The sequence below is a fragment of the Nothoprocta perdicaria genome, unplaced genomic scaffold, assembly GCF_003342845.1.
Source record: "Nothoprocta perdicaria isolate Ctin4 unplaced genomic scaffold, notPer1 scaffold_14, whole genome shotgun sequence".
Lineage (NCBI taxonomy): Eukaryota > Metazoa > Chordata > Aves > Tinamiformes > Tinamidae > Nothoprocta > Nothoprocta perdicaria.
In genome coordinates this window covers 8,012,335-8,035,203 of record NW_020454538.1, presented here as the reverse complement: position 1 = coordinate 8,035,203, position 22,869 = coordinate 8,012,335, and the positions used below count along the sequence as shown (strand labels likewise).

At 37.1% G+C, this 22,869-nt stretch overlaps 1 long non-coding RNA gene across 1 annotated transcript in view; it reads right to left on the bottom strand.

Moving 5' to 3' along the window:
- Positions 1–6,739: 6,739 nt before the first annotated feature.
- Positions 6,740–22,869, bottom strand: part of LOC112943016 — a 36,052-nt gene continuing 19,922 nt past the window's right edge. The window contains exon 2 of the long non-coding RNA XR_003248511.1: positions 6,740–6,790. This is a non-coding gene — a long non-coding RNA (uncharacterized LOC112943016). The remainder of the gene's footprint in view (positions 6,791–22,869) is intronic.

The window sequence follows — 22,869 nt, the reverse complement described above, 5'->3', positions numbered from 1 at the left end:
ATTAACACATATGCAAGGGGATGTCTGCATTAAAATCAGTGAACTATTCTGTTTCTCAGTGCAGGAATAGCTAACCGATATTTATTTTCATTTGTACACATTTTGGAAACAACCTTCTTATTTCAGAGCAGTCTCAGAGGGCTAAAGAAGCAAACCAAGTAACATTTTGCATCTTCAACTAGAAGGGTCTGGTGAAGTATATAGGTGTCATTATTGGGCCCATTTTAAAATCCTTGTCTTGTAAGTGCTTTTGCATATAGGTAGGTCAGTGGGCTAAAACCAATCTTTGGATCTTTCATCTCAGGTGTATGAGAGACTACCTGAATAAGGACTTTGGGATCAGACTCCACAATACAAAATTTGTTAGGACCTACTAAACCTCAAGAAATAACAATTGTAAAGCTTTCCTATTTATCCAGTAAAATCTGTAGAGTTGAATCTAATACTTGTAGAAGTTAAAGAGAACCTACTTTCTTCCTTCTAGTCACTGCAGATTACATCTTTTTTCGTTGATCATTTTTAAGGAATACAAGGCTCTGTTCACTGATGCAAATGACACATTCAAAATAAACCTTGCTTGTAAGACTAACTGCTATTATATGATAACTCAAATGGCAACCTTATTTTCCAATATACATGATTCAGATGACAATCTGCATGCAGTGTGCTAATGTATTGCATTAAGGTATACTGAATTACTGAAGGTCATTTCAAATAACTTATTTAGCACTGACAGTATACAATGACATGCACTAGGCAAAAAGAAAATAATGCATTTTCTTTTTACATGAAGAAGAGAATGAAGAACTATGCTTCCCTACTGTGCATGTGCATTATTCAGTGCTTTGTGAGACTAAAGGAAAGGTTGATATTTTATAATTCCTTACATTATGAGCAGCATTCACTCTTTTTTTTTCCCTCTTCATTATAATAATAATCAGTCTTGGATTTTAAGAAGATACCATATCTTGCAGCATATTGAAGATATAAATCTTATGGAAGTGACCTGCCAGAAATTTGTGTTAGAATATGCAAAGCTTTTATTTTCTTCTATAGATGTTGAACTTTTTTATAAAATAAAGATAAAAAATATTTGTTTTTAATTAATAATAAGTAACAAGAGGTAAAATTTTCCACTGCTAAACCATATTAACTGAATGACTGCAACATCCTAAATGTAATCATGGAATATATTAAAGCTCCGTATAAGTGCAATGTATTTGTACAGTTTCAGATTTTATTGGAACTCAGACTTGAAGAGTAGAACACATACTTAAAACTTTAAAGCATCACTTTAAAGCACTGGGAGTGTCCCCTTATAACTCAAACAAAAAGATCATATTCATAATGAAGATTAGAAAATGATGATATTGAGACTCGGATGGCTGTGAGTAAACTTAGGTATCACAGAACTTTGTCTTCACTCTTTACTACTTTATACTTCAATGAATGCCAGATTATTGGTATTCATTAATAACTCATAAAATGTCTTCTGGAGCATCTTATTTCTCAACATTTTGTATTATCACACAAGAGAACAACAATAACTTGCTAATGACTTGCACTGATTTAGCAATGGCTGTCTAACGTTCTTAATTAGATTTCTTCATCTAGGGTGGGTACCAACTTTGTGATGACCCTCACTTGGCTGCTGACTTGGTTATTGTATAATTATTTCACGTAAGAGAAGGTTTTATTATATTTGACTTAGTAAAATATGCCCAGGATGTTCAGTTGCTGTTTCCTGCATAGCAGAAATTATTTCCTGCATAGACTCTGACACAGTCCTAACCAGTCCTCTGATATAGTGCTTCAATTCAACAGCAATTTTTACCTCAGTTTCATGAGCTAAACTTGCAGTGTTTACACCAAGTTTGTGTTTGAAGGTGCTTCATAGTGGATATAAATAAATCTTTGTGGGTTTTTTTATTTACATTGTTCTTGTAGGACGCTTTATCATATTATCTGTCTTTTAAGCAGCAAGCAGCAACATTACCTTGTGAAGGTGAAAGGAAAAGAAGGCCTGCTATAAATTCATTAGTACATCTATCCCAAAGAGCTGGATTTTATGTGATGCTGTTAAAGATTGTAAAATTCAGGACTAAAGAAAGATAAAAAGAATTTGATAGTACATTTTTTAGAAGTGCACATATTCTGGAGAACTGGCACAATGTAAAGAGCCAGGTAATGCAGGTTTCCCAATTCATGTCAACTATTTTAACACATAGAAACCAGAAACAAGTGTCTAAAATGGCTTTATTACAGTAAATTCTACAAACAAAGCAAAGTTTTGCAGGAGAGTCAGCTGTGAACTTCTACATGTAAAAAGAAAGGGTAAACTATTTGCAAATAAGCCTGCATTTTTTTAAAAAAACTCTAATATTAGTTTTTTTAAAACTCTAAATTTAGGTTTTCTGTATAAAATGAATATGTGATATATTCTCAGGATCCTACAAACTAATTTCTGCAGGTCAATGCAGAACACGTATTCATGACCTATCATCTGTTTTATAGGCACAGGAGGACACCCCAACCTTAGATCCTATGATAACTTATACTTAAGAATTTCACACATTTTGACTAACTTCTGCATCATGCTGTCTACCTTTTGGTTAATCATGAAAAAATATCCATCTTTTTAAGCTCGACCTTGGTAAAGATTTCAAGTGATGCCAAATTCACACCTTCCTGTGATAAGTTAGTTGAAGTGGTAATTAAATTCCTCTTTAAGGAGCTGTAATTTAGTTACCGTTTAAATTTTTTAACTTTATTTCAATACAAAATGTTTCAAACTAGCAAAAGCAATTGATTCTGAAAGCCTCTCTGTTTCATACGTTATACACGCCAAAGTCTTACAGATTTTGCTTCATTAATGCTGACAAACAGCACAGGTAATTATCCTGGTTTGAGAAAAGGTATATTGAATGCCTAGATTTTGAGGGAGAGATTGTTTTCAATTTCTCCTTTTAAAGACAGACGCAAACACCTTAAAATTGAGGTAGGCAACAGCAGATCTGCTACCTACAGAACTAATATAAAATCTGAAGCATTGTGTTGGTAACATACTCAGACCATATTCTTTTTGTTTTCTCTTAATGAGTATCCCAACTGGACACTGAAATACAAGCACCTGAAAATTCAGACCTCAAATTATATTAAATCCTACACCATGATATTTTGAACATTAACCCCCAAACCACCTTTTCTTTTCACCTACAGCTGGGAAGACATGACAAGAAACATTACCAGATATTTCATTCAGTTCAACATGATCTCTTTCTCACAAAAACATTAGGTGAAGTCAAAATCTTACAGAGATAGTTCATCATGCACACTATATCAAGGAAACTTTGTGGCTGAGGAAGCAGTTTCTTTCAGAAAATGCTAATTCATTCCAGATTCACATTGTTTTATATAAAAGATATGCCTTAGTATTTTTTGAAAATACGGTGACATTAATTTTTCCAATTTGATTACTATTAATAGTGCCTTCTTAGTGTTTGATGCTTCCTACTGCAAGATTGGAAATATGCTGGGTACCCTCTAGTGGACAAAAGGATGTACAATTTCTTACGGTATCATTCAAAGACTGGAGTATTTCTGCATATAGCTCAAGCCAATGAAATACACTATGTCAAAGTTTACCCCAAACATGAACATTTCTCATACAATCATCATCCAAAACAGACAGGAAATGTAAGCATAATTTCTAAAATAAAAAAGGGAGGCCTTATTTTGCTTCTAGCACAAACTGCGTAGCCTGAAGCCACGTGACAAGCCTTTCTCTCTCACTAGCTGATATGACCCATTCCAATTGCCTGGCATTTCCTATGAGTTTTTAGTGACAACGTAATGGCTGTGTAAAGTATAAGGAAGTATATATTGAACCTACTACTTAAAAATTCTATACATTTTTTAGAGGGAACCTGGAGTTCCCAGCTCCTGCTGACCTCAGTTTAATACATACACTTTATTTTGCTTCAGCTACTCATTAGGCCATTCAATGTTGGAACATATAGATCCGCTTTAGATTTTATTGGTTTTCTTTAATGACCTGCTCTGAGAAATCTGCAGAATGAACATAAGATTATTGTTGTACACAGATGCTACAACTATCTTTTCATTAAAAAGTGAATCGCTACTGGCTACCTTGAACAAGCAGCAGATCAGATATCAGGTACATTTATGCATTTATTTATTTATTTTCTGAAACTTGTTCTTACAGTTTGTCAACTTCTTTGAGGAATGTGAAATTACTTTTGGAATTTTTTGATAGTCACTACATAACTTACTCTAATAGATCTTCCATGTGACTGACTGACATCACTGATTTGACACACCAATTAAGACTGTGTCAGTATTTCCTTCACACTTTATGCATCACTGGGTCACCTTCACCTAGATATCTCTGTTATATCATTTCATTGCTGAGCTTTTTCCGTGGCTAATTTGACACATATGCTATCAGTACTTCTGATTTCTGTATGCAAATCAGATGAAACACCTTGAGTTAGAATTCAAGAATATTTCTCTTCTCACAGATGCTAGAAAACATCTTAATATATATTTCATGGTTTTTTTTGTCTCAGTGTGGTTCATTTCTTTTGTTTTTATATATCATCTAATCTCTAGGCCTGCACATAATAAAGGAGCTTATGTGTAAAAGCAGTGCAGCAACTAAGTCATACCCTTAAAAAAAAGGATTATAGCTTCCTCATGCATGGTCTTAAGTACCTCAAAAGGAGCTCCAGAGTAGCTAGCATACAGTGAAGACAGCCCTACTGTTAGCCAATAAGCAATTCTCTGGCAGGAGGATGACCAAAATCATTCTTTTTGAGAGCACAAATTCAGGGTTCCTTTTCTTCCCCGATTGATTCACAGGTTGAAATTCTACTCTGTGTTTTCCTGTCTGCAAGTATTCCTTGAGGGATGTCAGTGTGGCTCACTGCTGGAACCCGGCTGGTGGCAGCAGTAAAGCAGCTCAGCTAAGCGACGTGGCAGGTAGGCCTTATCTAGGACACGACAGGCCATAGTTTCAACTTTCTTCTCAGCTTTAGCTGTTTAAGCCTATGTTTTTCATTTCCAGGAGACTGCCTTAATTAAAAAATAAATATGTTTATCTGGGTTGAGGTTGACCCAACATTTAACAACAGACCTGGGGGTGACAAGCAGAGCTGGATGCTGCTGCCAGCTGTGAAGGAGACACTTGTGTTCCAGGCCCCGGCGCTCTTACTGTTCCCATGTGGATTTTGTATTAAACTAATACAGGATACAATGGACAGGAGAGAGATAAGAGATAGGCTTTTAGTAATTAACATCATTATCCTTGATTTTAGAAAAGTGAGCAATTTATTTGAAGGAAAAGGTTAAGTTATACACATAGCACAGCATTAAGAAAATCTGGGTAACGTTCACTCCAGTTCATCTGATTAAATGTCTCTCATATGAGAGCAGGGAAAAATCTTTCCATTACTTTGAAAAGTCTCCTTTGAGGGACAGGATCAAGAAGTTTTGGTGCATTTGTCTTTCAGGCACAAACAATAGGTGTCTCCAACTAACAACTTGAGATTAGATTATAAAACCACTTTTCCAAGATTTATGCAGCCCTATCTCAGGCAAAATCTTTTGTTCATCTTCAAGTTTGAAAGAAAAACAAACAAAACTTCCCCACTTCATATGAATTTTTTCTTCTCAGATGTTGCGATATTCATATTTATAAGACAGTTTACAAGAATACTGTACTCCTCGGAATTTCCCTCTGGTCTAGAAGACTGATTAGGATTTCTTTCATGTCTATACCTGACTCAAAATTGTCTCAATTAGAAGCAAGGGAGGAGAACGGAAAACTTTTCTGTAACAGATCTCTTGAGGGCTCAAAAGGTCAGGCCAGACAGCAGCTTCCATATAGAAAAATTGTGTCACTACTTCCTTCAAAAAAATAGAACAAGCTATTCTTACAGTCACAATCAAACTGCTTGTACTAATCCAAAAGAATGGTTGAATCTTGAAAGATCAGTTTAATTTGACTATTTCTATTGCTAATCATTCTTTAATACAATGCTTTCAAAAAAATATTAATTTTATATAGCTCCTCTGTCTTGCTTTTCTTAATACATTAAATGTTTTGGAGAACAGGACAAATGATGCCTATTTCCTGCATCTAAGGGTTTACTGATAAACTTATTTTTGTGATGGGCCAATCTGAGCTAATCTAATGGCTTCCACTGACATTTAGCAAAGTCCCCACAGACCACAGGGACTGCTGCTTAGGAAATGTGACCTTGTTTGAGTCAGTTGGTGTGGTTTCTGCTCCCCGACTGGAAAGACTTATTTCTAAATTAGACAGAAAAAATCACTAGGATTTTTAATCTCAAAGTAGAGATGGAAAAAAAGCAGGTAAAACACAACATATGACAAATGACCCCAAATATTTCCCCTTCCTCTTTGGCTAAAGATGGCTAAAGACCCAGATTTAAGACACTTGAGTAATATCTTGATTAAAACATAGAGATGATTTAAGAATTACCTTGAAGACAGTCATTCAACTTTATTTTCTTTTTTTTTATGGCACTGCACACACAGTGATCTGGATGTAAATAGTCCTGGTTTCCTCCTTCGAACAGTGAGTAGAATTGGTTTTCTAGACACAATTTTCTCTCATCAAGCTCCTATCAAGTTGTTTCCCAGCAGTTTCTGTGGTTCTCCTCATCCTCTGATCAAGGACATTGTCACTGTGCTGTCATCTTAATAGCCATGACAAATAAAATGGCATCTTTCACAGATCAGTCCTCTGCAATTAAAACATTAGATAGATGATGGTAGTGGGAGTGTTGTATAGCTTTTTTTTTTTTTTTTTTTTTGCTCTCTTTTCTGTACAATGCCCAACTTTTCCTAGGAATCTGTTATAGAATTTCTTCCAAACAACTCATACCACAACTATCCGTACACTATCTGTACTCGGTCAATGATGCACTGAACACAGAAGAGTAACCTCTTGTTTTGTATGTCAAGGATTGAGTAAGGATCATTTATTTTTCCTCTGTATATGTTCTGTTAACATTTGTTAGTATGGACAGACTGTGGGAATTCACAGATTCGCATCTCTTCTCAGTCCTTTATAGTTTCAGCTGGATGACTTAGAAAGATGCTATGGGATCTCCGGATGTGGAGATGTTCCGGAGTGTAACGGATTGGATTAGTACAGTAGGCAACCTGATTTCTTGTAGGAGATTATCTAATGGTTTCTCCTTCGTGTATCACAGCAGTAAACCCATGATCTCTCTACAGCTACTGGATGCCGCATGATGCAATTTAGATGATGTTTGCTTTCAAGTCTGAAGTAAAAGAGACACAGATACAGGAAGCCTAGACAGCACTGAGTAAACATCTCATCTAGGTTGAAACAACCTGTAAGAACAACAGAAATCAGATCATATTTTAAATAATATTTGAAGGGCTCCTCCTCTTCCTACTCCTCATTTTTTAAATCTCACTTTCCAATCCTGCACAGATATTTTCACTTTAGCAGACGTTTCCCCTTTGAGCTTTTCCTATCTGATATATTTCAGACTGAAGTCTCAAGCTGCTTGCTCACCTCTCCCTGCTTTAATGGATCAGTTGAGATGGAAAGAGAAAAATAGCTCAAGCAGATGTTTCAGAAGAAATCTTAGAAAATAACTGGAGGTTGCTAATGTGGGTTTTAATTTTATGTATGTGGCAGGATTAACAGATGCTCACTGAGACTAATAAAGACTTCTATCATTTTCCATGGAAACTGATAGCAAATTTGTACAAAAAAAAAAAAAAAAAAAAGAAGTTTGCTTTGTAAAGCTCACATGCAGATTTATTACACACAGTGAAATTCGATGAAATTTTGTGAGGGAAGCATTTATTCTCATTCAGACAAATGAAAACAAGAGAAGCTCACACCAAAGTGCTTAGGAGGCTGTGGCTACCCTGTGTGGAAGGTAGAAAAAGCTCAGAAGGAGAAATAAACTTCTCTACACTGAGCTTCACAAGACCCAGTTAATCACAGTTCTGCAATCCTTTTCCTCTCTTTCACTTTTTAGATAGCAGAAGTTATGCAAAGAAGCTACAGGTACACCTTAATCTCAGTGAATCGATTAGCAACGAGGTTTAACGCAGGTATTTGTACATACTCTCCCATCCTATTGCCCGTTGGCAACTGCTGAAGTGCAGAAAACCTTGAACACGACCCAAACTTATTTCTGTAAGTAATGACCTACTGGAGGTTAAAAAAAAACTATCCACCTATTATATCCTAGAGCACAAGTCTAAAGAAGGGGAGGATGCCAGGACAATTGATGCATTTACACATTTACCTTCTTAGTCACATTTTGAACTTACATTTCAAGATTAAAGGCTGCAGTAGTGAGCAACAGTAACAACAAAAACGCTCACTGGAAAAAAAAATGAGTTCCAAGGAAGACAAACTACAGGAAACAGAAGTCATGAGGACCACTGTCTCTGAAACAGTTTGCAGTCCAAGGCGGCTGGGGACTGAACAGCAGCTGTAGACTTAATGTGTGATACAACACCACAAAGACTTTGCATCAAGCTTGGTATCTGTCTGCTCAGTTCCTACACACACAAATCAAGTAGGGACTGATCTGGCATATAACTAATGCTCAATGATAGAGTGAAACTAAGTGATTTTTTCCAGGTTAGGCAGTGGACTGGCAGAGCTGAAGAAAGAAATTCCCACTCATCCCACTCCCACTTCTGCCCTGTTGGAGTCTCAGTCCTGTGCTTTAACCAGGGTGGAGCTCTGCCCGGATCAAATCCTTATAGAACACTACTGACAACCGGGAGCCATTCCTCCTGGACGACAACGGCAGACTGAAAACTCAGGGAAATGAAAGAAAAAGGGAAAGGAAAAAGGAAAGGAAAAACTTCTTCTTTCATCTTTCAGTGGTAGATGCTTTCACACTACATATTAGTGTAAAAGGGTTGTAAAAGCAGAAGCCTATGCCAGACTGTTAAGGGTTTTCATTAAGAAACAAACTTGTACAACAAGCTTTATTTTTTTCTATGGCGAGACTTGGAACATGCTAGAAGCACCTGAGAGAATAAGAAACCTGCAGGGCACCAGGAAATACAGCATAGAGAAGAGTCATTATGAAAACAACAGCAACTTTACTTTAGCATAAGTCTGGTTCCTTGGAATTAAAACTATATTTTCAGTTTTGTTTGTAGAGTAGAAATCAATCTTTCTGTAGGAGAAAAGCTGGAGGACATTGCTGTAGGGACATCACTTCTCGTACTTTCCTCATCAGAATTCCCTTCTCACTCTATTCTTTTTCTATGAACTCAAGAGGGAGTTCCTTAACCACTCCTTGTTAGATTCAGCAAAGTTGCCTGAGCACCATATAATCCTTTCTGCACAATAGTCATTTCATCAACAGTCTCAGAATATGTTCAAGATATCGTGAATAAAACATTCAAAATGGCTTTCCAAAATGGTGAATTCCTGAGCTAAACCCGAGGCAATGTTCTTTTATGTTTTCTTTTGTATACTTTACTGAAAGGCGCTCATTTCATGAAGATTTCGGCAAGACATGTTCACACAGCTTTTTAGTTGGACTCTTAATTCTAAAGACATATTTGGAATCCTATATTTTGATGCAATGCAGTTTGACTTGGGGTTATTAATCAGAACGTTTACCTACCCACACCTCATTAAAGGTATTGTACATGTCGCCAAGCTCCACTTCAGGCTAGGTCCACTTTGAAAGGTGTTTTGACCAGATGATATTTGGACCAGAGGTTACTTAATACTTGTATTATTCCATCTTTCTATGTAATCCACTGACAGTAAAACCAATTTGAGGCACTCATTTTCTATGTATTACTTAGCTGTCAGTGTTTGGGAGCAGGTGATAAAAAATATAAGGGTAAATCAACCTTTGTGACTATGAGCATGATTTGAAGAAGCCTGCATAGATCTACCTGCACTACCCATTCCAGACACATTCCTGAGTAATGCACTAATTAATCTTATGATCTTGGAATCTTATCATTCTATGAGCAAAGTAAACCAGAAAATGAGTGCTGGCTTTTTACTTAGTGAAAAATAATAATATTCATATTTTCCGAAGTGGTATTTTCACTGGAACTAAGGAAACTGTGTAGTTCACATGTTTTTGGTATTAATCCTTTCATCCAAGTGGTACTAAAATAATGTAATGGGACTGATCCTTAACTCACAAAACTGTACAAATTCTTAATTACATGAATTTTAAGCAGAGTTTAAGTGTTTAAATAATATATAATGGTTTTCCTCTGAAATAAAATACAATACTGATCACAACTGGGCTGAAAATGGGTGACTTTAAAATTAATGATGCCATTGCATTTAGGTAGTATCATTTCCTTCCCTGGCTTTATTTATGCTTTAAACACTTAATACAACGCTTAAACAATAAATTAGGAAAAAGCTACAGGGCACCTGTATCACTCAAACTGATTTTATATTTCAGAATGCAACCAAAAATAGTTTGTGAAGTGATTCAATGTCTAAGTATTTTTCTAATGCTGTCTTCAGTTTCACTTTCATACTAGTTTATTTTATAATTCAATAAAAGACCAATAAGGAGAGAACTTCTAGCAGCTAAGTATTTACAACAGCTAATTACTTACAGAAAAATCAATCAACAAAGCTCACAAACCAAATAAAATATATCTGCCACTCTAAGCAGACTGAAAAGATGATGACCATAAAAGTGACCATTCTTCTACTTCAGACATGAAATGTTTCCCTTTATTCTGAATGACATGTAGGAGGATATCTTTCCTCTTCCTAGTCACTCTTTGATCCCTCTCAGGTATTGCTGATAGGGAGGGAACCAGGCAAAGACTGACTCTCTCACGTATAAGAACTTGCCTCATTATTGTCTACCCTCCTACGTAAGAGCAGCCTCTTCAGTGATCACTTAGAGAAAGAGCATCTGACGGAAATCATAGACATAGAGTTATTGAATAATTCAGGTTGAAAGAGATTTCTGGAGGTCATCTCATGCAACACTCTGCTCAAAGCAGTGTCAGCTTTCAAATTAGATAAAGTTGTTTGGAGTCCATTCCAACAAGTTGCAAGTATTTCCAAGGACGGAGATTTCACAATTTTTCTTACAGCCTAGATTGATGTTTTGGGCTTTAAACTTGTTTCAGTTGTTTCAAGTTTATATTTGTTTCAATTTGTCCCTGTGCTTCTTGTTCTAGGGAGCACAAAACCAAATAAAATACTGCAGATGTGGTCTCACAAGTGCTCAAGAGAAGTGAATAATCATTTCCATCAGCCTACTAACTATGTATGTGCTGAGGTGGACCACTATATAGTTGGCCATCATCACTGCCAGGTCATACTGGTAACTTACATTCACCTTGCCATCCCCAGGACCTTTCTGGAAAGCTGCTTTGTGATCTGTCCTGTTGTATGGAGTTATTCTGTTTCAGATAAAGGGCTCTGCATTTGCATTTTCTGTATCTGATTATGTTTCCGTCATCCCTTTCCTTCAGCTGTCAAGAAACTTTCAAATAACAGCCCTACCATCCAAAGTGTCACCTGCTTCCCTCAAGCACACAGCTTGCTGAGGATTCATGTTGTTACACAAGACATTAAACAGTATCTAATAGCAATTTTAATATCAGCCCCAGAGTTAGTACCCAGACACCAGCTAAAGTTTAAATCACCGACTGCCAGGCAGTTTTCCACCAACCTTGTAGTCTGCTCATAGTCTGCTTGTAGTCCTTATCTGCCCAGGCTGGTTACAAGGAGATAATGTCTTACTCAAGTCAAAGAACATTACATCCTCCACTCTCCCAGTATTCACGAAGCCAGCTATCTCATCACTGAAGAACATGCATGTCAGGCACGATTTGTCATTCAGTACAATCCCAGTTGTTCGCAGTCACCTTCTTGCCCTTCATGCCCCAGAAAACGCCTTTCAGGAGAATTAGCTCCCTAAAACTGCTAGACTGAGGCAAGGTTTACTGGCTTATGGTTCCTCAGATCCTCTTTCTTGCCCTTCTTGACAGTGGGCAGTTGTCTCTTCACAGTCTTGAGGAATCCTCCTCAGTCACCAAGACCTTTCACAGATGACAGACAGCAGTGTCATAATAAAATGAGCATCCTAAGAAGTGTCCTATTCGCATCCCTGGACTTTGAAATGTACAATTTCCTTACATGGTCCACATCTTGATTTTACTCAAGTGGATAGTACCTAATCTCCTGTGACGGTGGCATTTGGCACAGGGACCTGAGAGAAGATCTTGCTAGGAAAGGGCTTATGGCACCCTGTTCATCCATGCTAGAATGGACCATTCTTGTGCTTTGAAGACCTTGCTCTTTTGGGTCCCTTTGCTTTTCTCTGAAGTACACCATGGGGTCCTGCTACTGGTTCCCTAAATACAGTGCAGGCTGCTCATCTGAAGTCCAAGGTCATTATTGAGCTACTCACTTATTCCCATCAGAATGTTTAACTGCTGTCTCGTTGTTGCTGCTGTCATTAACCTGCATATCTTCAAATAGTTCTCTTTATTCGGGAGTTACATCTTCCCAGATGATCATCTTCCAAGCAGATTATCTTCCTAGATCAACTCACCCTGCATCAAAAACTTGTCCTCAACAGATATTTCCTGGATTATTTGCACCCTACCATGTTGCCCTTTCAGAAGCTGTTGGGGTGGTTAATGCTCCCATAAAAATGAAGACTTGATAATAATATTCTAGTTTTGTGCAGAAACTTTCATTAATTCCTTCCTCTTCTTGAAAACAGAGTGTGAAGCAGACACCTGACATGACATCCCCTTTGTTAGTCTCTCTTCTGATCCTGATGCACTGACAGGCTCATCATCCTAACAACTGATGCACAGGCAAAGCTCTGCTTTCCAGCCAGCCCTTTGTGTGCAGTGCAACATTTCCTGCCCGTCTTCCCCGCTCTCTCCTTCCAAAGAACCAGCACCTGTGCCTCATGATGAGTCCAACCATGCAAACTGTCCCACCACACTCCGTGATCCCTCAGTGAGGTCACAGCTCACAGAGTGTGGGCTTCTAATTCCTCCTGTCTGCTTCCCATGTTGCATGTGTTCATGAACTGGCATTTGACATCAACTCACTAGCACCACCACTTTCCTTGAGGAAGATTAAAAGCCTGCCCATTCTTTTTGTTACAAATCACTTTCTTCTGTTCTTTATGGCTTTGCTTCAATTCAATCTGTGGTCTCTCCCTCCAAGGTATCTAGTTACAAATCTCCATCACTGTGTCAAACTGAATCTGAACAGCCTTGTTATCCAGCCCCAAAACAAACTATCAGTTCTGAGTGGATCCTGGAGCAACCTAGAATAATGCAGTACCTAGACTACACCTCTCCAGTCACTTCCATCATACTTCACAGCTCTAATGCCTAGGAGGACATGGAGAAAGTGCACTGCAGCACACACAGTCTATCAGATATTAGCACAGACAACACAGGAACACAGAAGAAAGAAGAGGTAAATCTTATACAATAGATATATTTCTGCATATTTCTGAAAGAATGTGGCAATTAGTTCTCACCATACACACCGAAGGCACCTTGAGGGTCTGGGAAAATAAACTTTTGCATCTTCCTGACTATGATGAATGTTTGAAAGCAGGATTAAAGTTTACAAAGATGTGACTATATACACCAATCCATTAAGAACTGGACTCAAATCAAGATTTGCTGCATGTGATTCACTGAAAAGCTACATAGGCTATGTAAAGGACTATCTCTGTTAACTTTTGATTTAAATTTGTAGCCTAAAAACTTATCACTGATCATTTACATAATATTAGATTAGTGTAATTTGTTTTACTTAAGTATAATTACTTGCAATTTGTATTAATTTAGTCTTAGCTTTAGTTCCACCTCCAGTTTATACCACTTTTACTCAAACCTGTAGAAACGGATGAATTTGTTCTTTTGAGACATTATTTAGTGGTCTGTCTTTTCTATAACTTGAAGGGATATGATTCAAATTTTATCAGCAAAAATATTTCCTACAACACAGATCCTTTCTGCCTCCTTCCACTTCTCACCTTTTTCACTGTACTTGACAATCCCTCAGCTGCTCCTTTCCCCCACTGTTTATAAGCTTTCCTTCAGCCTTTTCTCCTCACCTGTAACTGACCCAGTCTGACATTCTCCATAGGATTAGATATCTTCTCTGCTCTCTTAAATTCATCTTCTAGACTGATACAAAATACATAACCTTACATGGACACATAGAAATTAAACTAAAAAGACACAGACTCTTTTTCCATTGAGTAATGTTGCTTTTAATGTGGATCCTCCCCTTCCCAACCTATCCCCTTTATCTGTGTTTTATCTAATTACAGTATAGGACACACAGTCTCCTTTGAATCATCATCTGCTGTAATATCCCACAACACTGCAAGCTTAATGTGGCTCTGCTTTTATCACCTGGGGAATCTGTTCCCGACTTGTTCCTACAGTAAATAGCATGGGGTCAACACTGTAACAAAAAAAAACCCTGCTCCATTCTGATCCAGTATGATCACATTTTTACAAGAAAACAGTAATATCACTTCTGATTTTGAGGACTGTGTTGCTGCCTCCAGCCTAGCTGCGTTCCCAGCTGATGGAGAAAGAAGGATGTCCAGGGGAGAGTTTCTTCCAGAGGCATAGTTAGTTGGTCCTAGCAGCAAGAAAAAAAAATGGCTTTTGTCCTGTCTCCTTCATGCTGCAGAGCTAATGCTGTGCAGCTGTAAAACAGAGTTGAGTAAGTGTGAGATTCCATCTCGGGAGCATGCAAAGACAAAAGTGTGCTGAAGAATCTGATGCAGATCACACTTCCTTTGATCTACGCTTTTTTCCCAACCTAAATGCTTTCACTTATTTCTCTGCAGTATCTGTATTCATATTCCCAAGTCACCATTGTCATTTGTGCTTTATCCCTTCAGTCTCATAAATGTATTCATTCACCTGTATGACTGAGTTTTTATCCTGTCTGGCTCACTATTCTTCTGTTTTGCTCCCTTCACATCTTCAATTTCCTCTCTAACATGTAGGCTTTCCCTTTACCCTTTACTACTTTCTCCAAATAACAGACCAGAACTAACATTGTCTAAAAGGTTAATTTGATTGTCCCCTCAATGCTAACAAAGGGTTACATCTAGGCAAACAAAGCAACAAAGATTTGGTAGGAGAAATTGTTCATCCTCTGTCCTACCAGGAAAAGCAACAAATAGAATGACTAGGTGCCTACTCCGCCTCAGGAAAGATTTCCTAATACTCCACTCCTTAAGTCCCTTTCTATGGTTGTAAGCAGTAAAAGGTAAGTAGCAGATAGCACAAAACCAAGAAAATAGGTCATTCCTTGTTTAAAAGTTCATGCTGCACAACAGTTTCTCTCTCTCAAAAGCTGTTTTATTTCCTAAGAGCAGAAGGTTGAATACAGTAAACTGTACAGGAGTCACCCAGTCATTTGGGGGTTAAAAAAAAAAGACCAAAATACAGAACAGTTGCCATAGTAAAAACAAAACAAACCAAAAATGTGCATTGACAGAACATAATGGAGTTTTGATCCACTCTTCTTTTGACATAGTAGCTTGTTATGAAGAGAGTAATTTAACTGATTTATATAGTTCCATGTATTTTAGCCTTATTTGACTTAGATAATATAAGTATGTTTAGAAGAAACAGAACTTTAACGATCTAGCAAGTCTGTATGTTAACTATCTACTGTTGTTTATTTGTTACTCACTCACTGATATTCCTGAAGTCTATAACGGAAAACCAGTCATTTAAATAGAAAAAAATACTGAAAATAATACTAAGTATACATCTTTCTTTATGATCTTTGTATAGTGAAGACATGGCTGATGTTACCCATGAACAATGGGTAGCAAATGGGAAGCAAATATTTAAAATCATTTTCTGTAATTCTTCCCAGATGCCTAGATGCACTTCTCTCTTCATTTAGCAAGATATTCATCAAATTGCAATGCCTTTACAGTCAAAGCTTTAGGGTACTAGCTGCATCTGCACTACATCTTTTTGCCCTGGTATTTGGTGCTGTTAACCACAGACTCCCCCTTCTCAATGTGAAATACCTGTTCTGCAAAGTTTCTCTCTTCTCTGGCCTTCCAAGTTTGGGTGCAGAAGGAAGGTCACAGGGTTCTGTGACCCTAAATCACAGGGTTCTTTTTGGTAAAACTTCCATTTACTGCTAGCTGTATTCAGTCCAAAGGATATGCTGATCTTCTCAGCAACAAACCTGTTGCCATTTGAATTGCAACAGTAATTGCTACAATAATGAACAGAGACTGATCAATTGGAAAGAAGAACTTAGGTATCAGCTGTCCTCTATTCTGCACAGAGGCTTCTGTCTAGTGAAGGGGCTATGCAGCATAAATTTGTATGACCATGAAAGAGTCTGCAGGACGGGGACAAAGAAAAACACATTAGTAGATCATAGATATTTAAGGTAAATCTAAAAGTTGAACCCATTGCTATGGATTTGTAGGATTTCTAGACTGAGCAGAAGTAACAGCTACTCCAACGTGTCTAGGCTTCAGCCAGGCATAACTCACTGAAATGTTCCCAGGGATTACTGTAATATGAACGTGGTGTCACTCCACCAACTGCTGAATGACCCTGCTAAGCTGGACGGAGGGTTCATACTGAGTCCTAAGCCTGCAATGACTGTTTCCTCTCATTTTGCTAGCTGATATCTTGCTGGATCTGGAGTAATCAAATCTTAAGATCAGTAAGCAGTGTCATTCCCTGCAACTGCATCTGGCACCTGTACAGAAAGAATCACAGTGCATTATTACACTGTACAAAAAGGCAAAGACTGAAGCAAATATTAGAAAGAGATGAAGATGGGAAGTCAGAACAGGAGAAGGCTAAGGAGGCAGACAACAATATTACAAAATCTTGTTAAGTATTTTTAGTACATCTCTCACATCAGTGCAGATTATTTTTCAATGCCAAGGACAAGTAGCATGAGTAATACAGGGAAATATTGCGATAATTGGAAACAGAGTGGATGCTAGTCTAGGCTAAATTGAGGGAAAGACTCCTGAATCGTCCCTTGATGATCAGAACATGGTATTAGTTTTCTAGTCATGTTTCTGTACTTTCTTTAGTGAGCCTACTGTATCAGCAGTCAAGGAAAATCACTCTTTCCCATTTGTAGTGTCTCTGACTTGGGGGTCAGGCAATTTGGGCAAAAGGCAGGTTGAAAAACAGCCTCTAGAGTAAAACCTTGTGAAAGACTGTTAAGACGTTACAGAAAGAAAAGAGTCTGAAAATGCCCTCCATTCCTTGTTCCTTGTAGCTCTTAGAATCCTCCCTAGCTCTAAAGATGTCACGTTTCTTACAATCCTATATATGGCTTCCACATTCACTATTAATTCTTTCCTATTAACAGATGCTCAGAGCAACATATTATGGCTCAGGCAGAATGCAAAATGGTCTTAGAAATGTGCATGCACTTTTAAAAAAATAAATGAGATTATATATACTGAGAGAGTGAGGCTGAAGCTTTTACAAATGCATAGCAGAGGAAAAATTAAAAGTGAAGATCAGGTTAAAAAAACAATCTCAGCATATAAGGAAAGGAAGTACTCCTAAAAGTCAATTCTAACACAAATCCCACTGAGATCAGAATGGGGAGAAGCAGTGTCTCATTGTTTTTATAGGTATCAGTTCAACTTTTACTCAGAACAGTACAGCTCTAACCTGAAATCTTAACCTGACAATTAAAATAAAGGCAATTTTAAGGATCAAGAAAAAGATAATCATCTTAGAGTTTGATGAATATGATGATTAAAAGTCTCTTAAAATTATTAATTTGAGATGATGATTAAATCAAAACTTGTATCTTAGTGGAAGGTGATATTCTAATTGCAAAGCTGTTCCAGATGTGACTATACCAGAGAGAGGCTGCTGAAGTGTGTAAGAGTTCCAGCCTATCTTGCCACAAGAGGGAAGGGAAGGACTTTTCTATGAACTATAAAAGAATAAATACCCTTGACTCAGGCGGCGTGCTGCAAAGTGCTCCATTAATATTGCTACCAGAAAAGCTCACAGAGCCTACCAATGCCAAAGAAAAATGTGCTTTTGAAAGAAAGCCTCCACAGACCTCTCTACAGATCTTTCCAAAAATCCCACCCTATCTTACCCCATACCATTCTCCCCCACATCCCTCTACTTATTGCCTATTAGGCTGTTAGAATATTCCACCTCCCTTAGGATCACTGCAGATTTTTGACATATCCTGTGCTATATATTGCAGTTGGTAAGAGGATTTTTTTTTTTTGCTTGTATTCTTATAGAGAACAAATCAAAATAGAGTGATCAAGTAATAAAAATATAGCTAAGTACAAGTGTTATCCTAACACACAATAAGGTCTAAGTATCACATCCTCATCAGATTTAGCAGGGCCCACTTACACACACGTATTTTACCAACAAAGCTTTCCTCTGTGGCTCACAACTTATCCTAAGAAGGAGATGATTCCAGGACCCTGAATGTTCAGGGTCGCACAGGCTCTGTGTTTTACCATGTTTTTCTCCCTCAAGAGCTACCACTCTTCTGTATAAGATACCGACAACAACACTGGCGTGGTCATGGGCACAGTGAAGAGTGAACTCTTTTCATTTGATCACCAAAAAGCTGGAAGGCAGCAACTTGTGCTACAAACTACAATTATTTAATGAAAATTAACAGTCAAAGCTGAACTGTCTGAGCACTGCCAGAAGGAACAAGAAAGGAGAAGTGGGCCAACACCTGCCTTTGGGACCTGTGGTTCCTCCTCATTATCACATGACACTTGTGATGCTGTGTTGAGATTCCTCTTTTGCTGTTAGTTATTAAAGCACTTCCCATTTACATCACTACATTTTTTTAAGCCAAAGTTAAACAGCAAATCTCTATGCGTCAAACACGTTATTAAGACTTGTACATTCCTGTGAATACAAATTTTATTCCTCATTTAATGGTACATTCTAATTATTACTTTCATACGGTGCAAGAAAAGTTACATGAAACACTATTCTCCATAAACACTGAGGGTCAAATTGTAGAACTGTGAAAATGTTGGAAGAATCAACAGACTCACGCTGTTCTTGACTCTTACTTTAACATAGTAACTATGCTTGGAAAAAACTCTTTTTTTTCTTTACACCTTAGCTTCCTGTAAGCTTCAAAACTATAGGAAAAAAATACTATACTCATAAGCAGTATGGTCCTGATGACAGGCAAAGTATCAAAATAGGTATGAGAAATAAATCAGAAAACAAATTACAAGAAGTCTTTAAACCAAAAGTGAAATATTGCATGAAAATTATTCATAATTCTATCAATACATACATGAAAATCAACAGTAAAGATTTTCTGTATAATTAATATTTTAAAAAGAATCAAGGCTAAGATACACATGCAGTAAGTATTTGATAGGTGTTGCTCAGTTTTAGCCTTTAAGCAGGTAGGAGAAGGCAAAAACCAGGGAAGCCCTACGTATAAACAGCATGGAGATGACATTTCCCATTTGTTATGGGCAAAAAAAAATGCAGGATGAACCGGGTATCATTGACTTCAGGTGACTAGTTCACAGTCTTTTTAACTCATATCTTACAGTTGTGTCAATGAAAATAATGCTTTGTGGCTTCACAAAATGGAAGCCCTCCATTGAATTTCAACCTCAAGCCATTTCCTTTTGCATTTCCAGTTTAAAAACACATTATTTTATCAGCTCACTAATCATTTGATTTAAAAACAAAATACTTAAAGCATTTCATGTATTTCTGGTAGATATTTTACTTCTTTATATAAAGAAGAAGGGAAGAAAATGTTTAGAATTCTCTAAGTTTTCCCTTTTACTTTCACCTTAAAAATACCATATTGTCATCTCAGATTTACTAAAATTATTTTCAGTTAAATTTTCACACATTTCTAAAAGAAGCAAAATTTTTTTCCCACTCTTTTTCTAGCATAAAATAACGGGACTAACGGAGAGAAAAAAAATAGATTTTTTGCAACTGTTTTAAAATACAAAACAAAATTGAAAAAAAGAGTCATCTGAGAAAAAACTTTTCAATAATGCAGATGCTCTTGGAAAATGTTTGGAAAAAGAAATAGTGCAGCTTACAGTTCTCCGAGAAACATCCAACAGTCTCTGCACCTACCAGACAGATGGAGCAAACTGCATAAAACAAGTAAACATTCAAACTGCTGTGTGCAAGTAACCTCCCTGAACTGCTGGAAAGACATTATTGCCCTGCAGAAAACAGTGCAAATTCATTCTTTTTTCTGAGAAAATATAGCGAAGTTTGAATTTCTTAATGTTATAAAGAAAAAATAATAATAATAAAAACCTGTTTACGTACTTCCAAAGGGAATGTTGTAAATGAGCATAAATTATTTATTAAACTTGGAAATGACAACAGGACATCCCAGCAGACTTCTTTCAATAAGAGTTAATTTATAGAGCAATGTCCCAGTTTCATTAAGGCACTTGCTTACTTTTATATTGTCAGCTTTGTTGACTTCATTGAGTAAAGTTAAGCACAAGTACAAGTCTTTGTGGGATTAAGGTCTTTGTGAATCAGAGAAATTAAAAGTGGAAAATAAAAACAATTTAACATTCTTGCTGAGTTCTCTTTACAATAAAATGTAATCTCTCTTTTTACTGCCAAAACCATGGAAAAGTGTTATTTGGAATGAGAAAAACTCCACAGTGGAAAAGGTTTTCAGGAAATAAAAGTATGCTACAGAAATAAACCTGCATTTGGAATCAGAATATATGCTAAAACACTATCTTCCATCAGGGTTTACGAGGACCAGAGTTCCAGGTGTTCCCTAATGAGAGGAGCTGCAGACCTGGCAGTTGCCACTCACATTATCCATGTTCACAGATTCTATTTACATTCAGCAGCTTCCTAATCCCCCAAAGCATTTTTTTCAAATGCAAAGGAAAAATAGATTATAAACCCTGAAAGGTCACAGTAACCTATGTCAATGATCATCTTGGCTTTTCTTACAGAAAACTTCATCCTATTTGCCATTCAAAACATCAAAACTCGCTTGGTTTTTGCATAGAACAAAAATTCCTCTGCAATTCTTGTGATATTTGTCTGCTTCTCCTGCCAGAAACCTACACCACTTCCTTTCCTTGTGCAATCAGGTGATGCATTGCAGCAATTCTGCCATGTTCAGAAAATAGTGAATAACATCTTTCTTCATAACATCCTTCTCCATGACAAGGACCCATGGAAATTTGGTAAAGAATGAGTTAAATTGCCAGTCAGAAATCCTGGAGAAAAGCCTCTGTTTTCTATAATATGAAGCAGGAAATATCTTTGTCCTGACACTACTAACAGCTTCTGTCCAATACTTTTCATCACTTGGATATATCAGCAAACCCTGCTACCACATTCAGCCATATCAAAGTCACACATCCTTTTTTCTTTTTAACCTCTACTACATTAACTATTGCACTCCTCTCACATTGCCTCTCATCTGGAATTGAACTCTCAGTGGAAAAAAAAGGTGTCATTAATTCATTAATTTACTGGGAACATATTCTTACTTTAGACACTTAATTTACTGGTATTATCTTCAAAAAATTGCCATAATAACAAAGCATTAACTAATCTGGCTCTTTTTATTTATTTTTTCACCTCCCGTTTTTATTAGTGTTTTCAAACACTGATCTCAAGGTAGTTTTTTAAAGAGGCTAAATACCGTTGTCATCACTTTTGCAGCAGATAATCAATTAAGTATAATTTTATGATCCAATTACCAAGGAATATATTTGAGCTTTCTAACTGTAAAGATGTACTGCTAATTGGAAAGCTCTGTGACACACAACTGAAAACATAAGCGTACAAAATTATGATGCATTTTCTATGTGATCAGTACTCAGAAAATACTGGAAAGGAGGGTGGGTTACAACACCATTTCCTTCCTTTTACTGACTAGATAGTACCACAAAATATGTGCCCTTTACTGTCATTTTGTTATTTCCATTCTCGTTGATGAGTTCAGAATTTGGTCTTCATGAGCTACATATTAGGACTGTTAAAGTCAGGGCAGTTGCATCACTGTAAAGTCAGGGCAAGTAACCAATTATAAGTATTTTCTGATCATCAGGTATGTGCAGGCTGACACTTCAGGACACAATTAAATGCTGAGAATGCACTGGGCTGCATGAAAAGAACTTGTGTGCTGTGTCCTGTCTGCTACTGCTTTCGAGATGCTCTAGTGACTTCCTAAAGTGTTGCTGTATGTTAGGTTTCCTTTTACTACATAGGAATACTCTGTCTTATGCAGGCAGCACTCTGATTTATCAAGACATTCTCTAGAGCTATGATTTATCAAAGTCAAAACCAAATAAATGCCACACTGGTGTATATGTAATAACAAGTATTGCCTGGTTCAACTTGTGTCACTATAAATCACCTCACTGCACACTGGCATCATTCCTCTGCTAGCCCCAGTGGGTCACTTCTACCTCCGCATAAGCACATGTTTGCAGGAAATGTTTTCACCCAGTTCTTGATTTTCAGTTCTTGTACAATGTGGAGGCCAGAGTTCAAATTGCAGCCTCAGGCTGCAACTAAAGACAACAGGAGCCAGGAGAAAGAAAAAGACTTCTGAAAGATAAGGGATGCCCCATAGTAGGATAATACATGGGTTGACGGAGCTAAAATCCTTACAGGAAAAACAAGATGGTTTTCATCATCTTATAGTTTTGCCATCCTTGATACACATACGAGAAATAGAGAAATAGAGAAATAGAGAAATAGAGAGAGGGAGAGAGAGAGAGAGAGAGAGAGAAAGAGAGAGAGAGAGAGAGA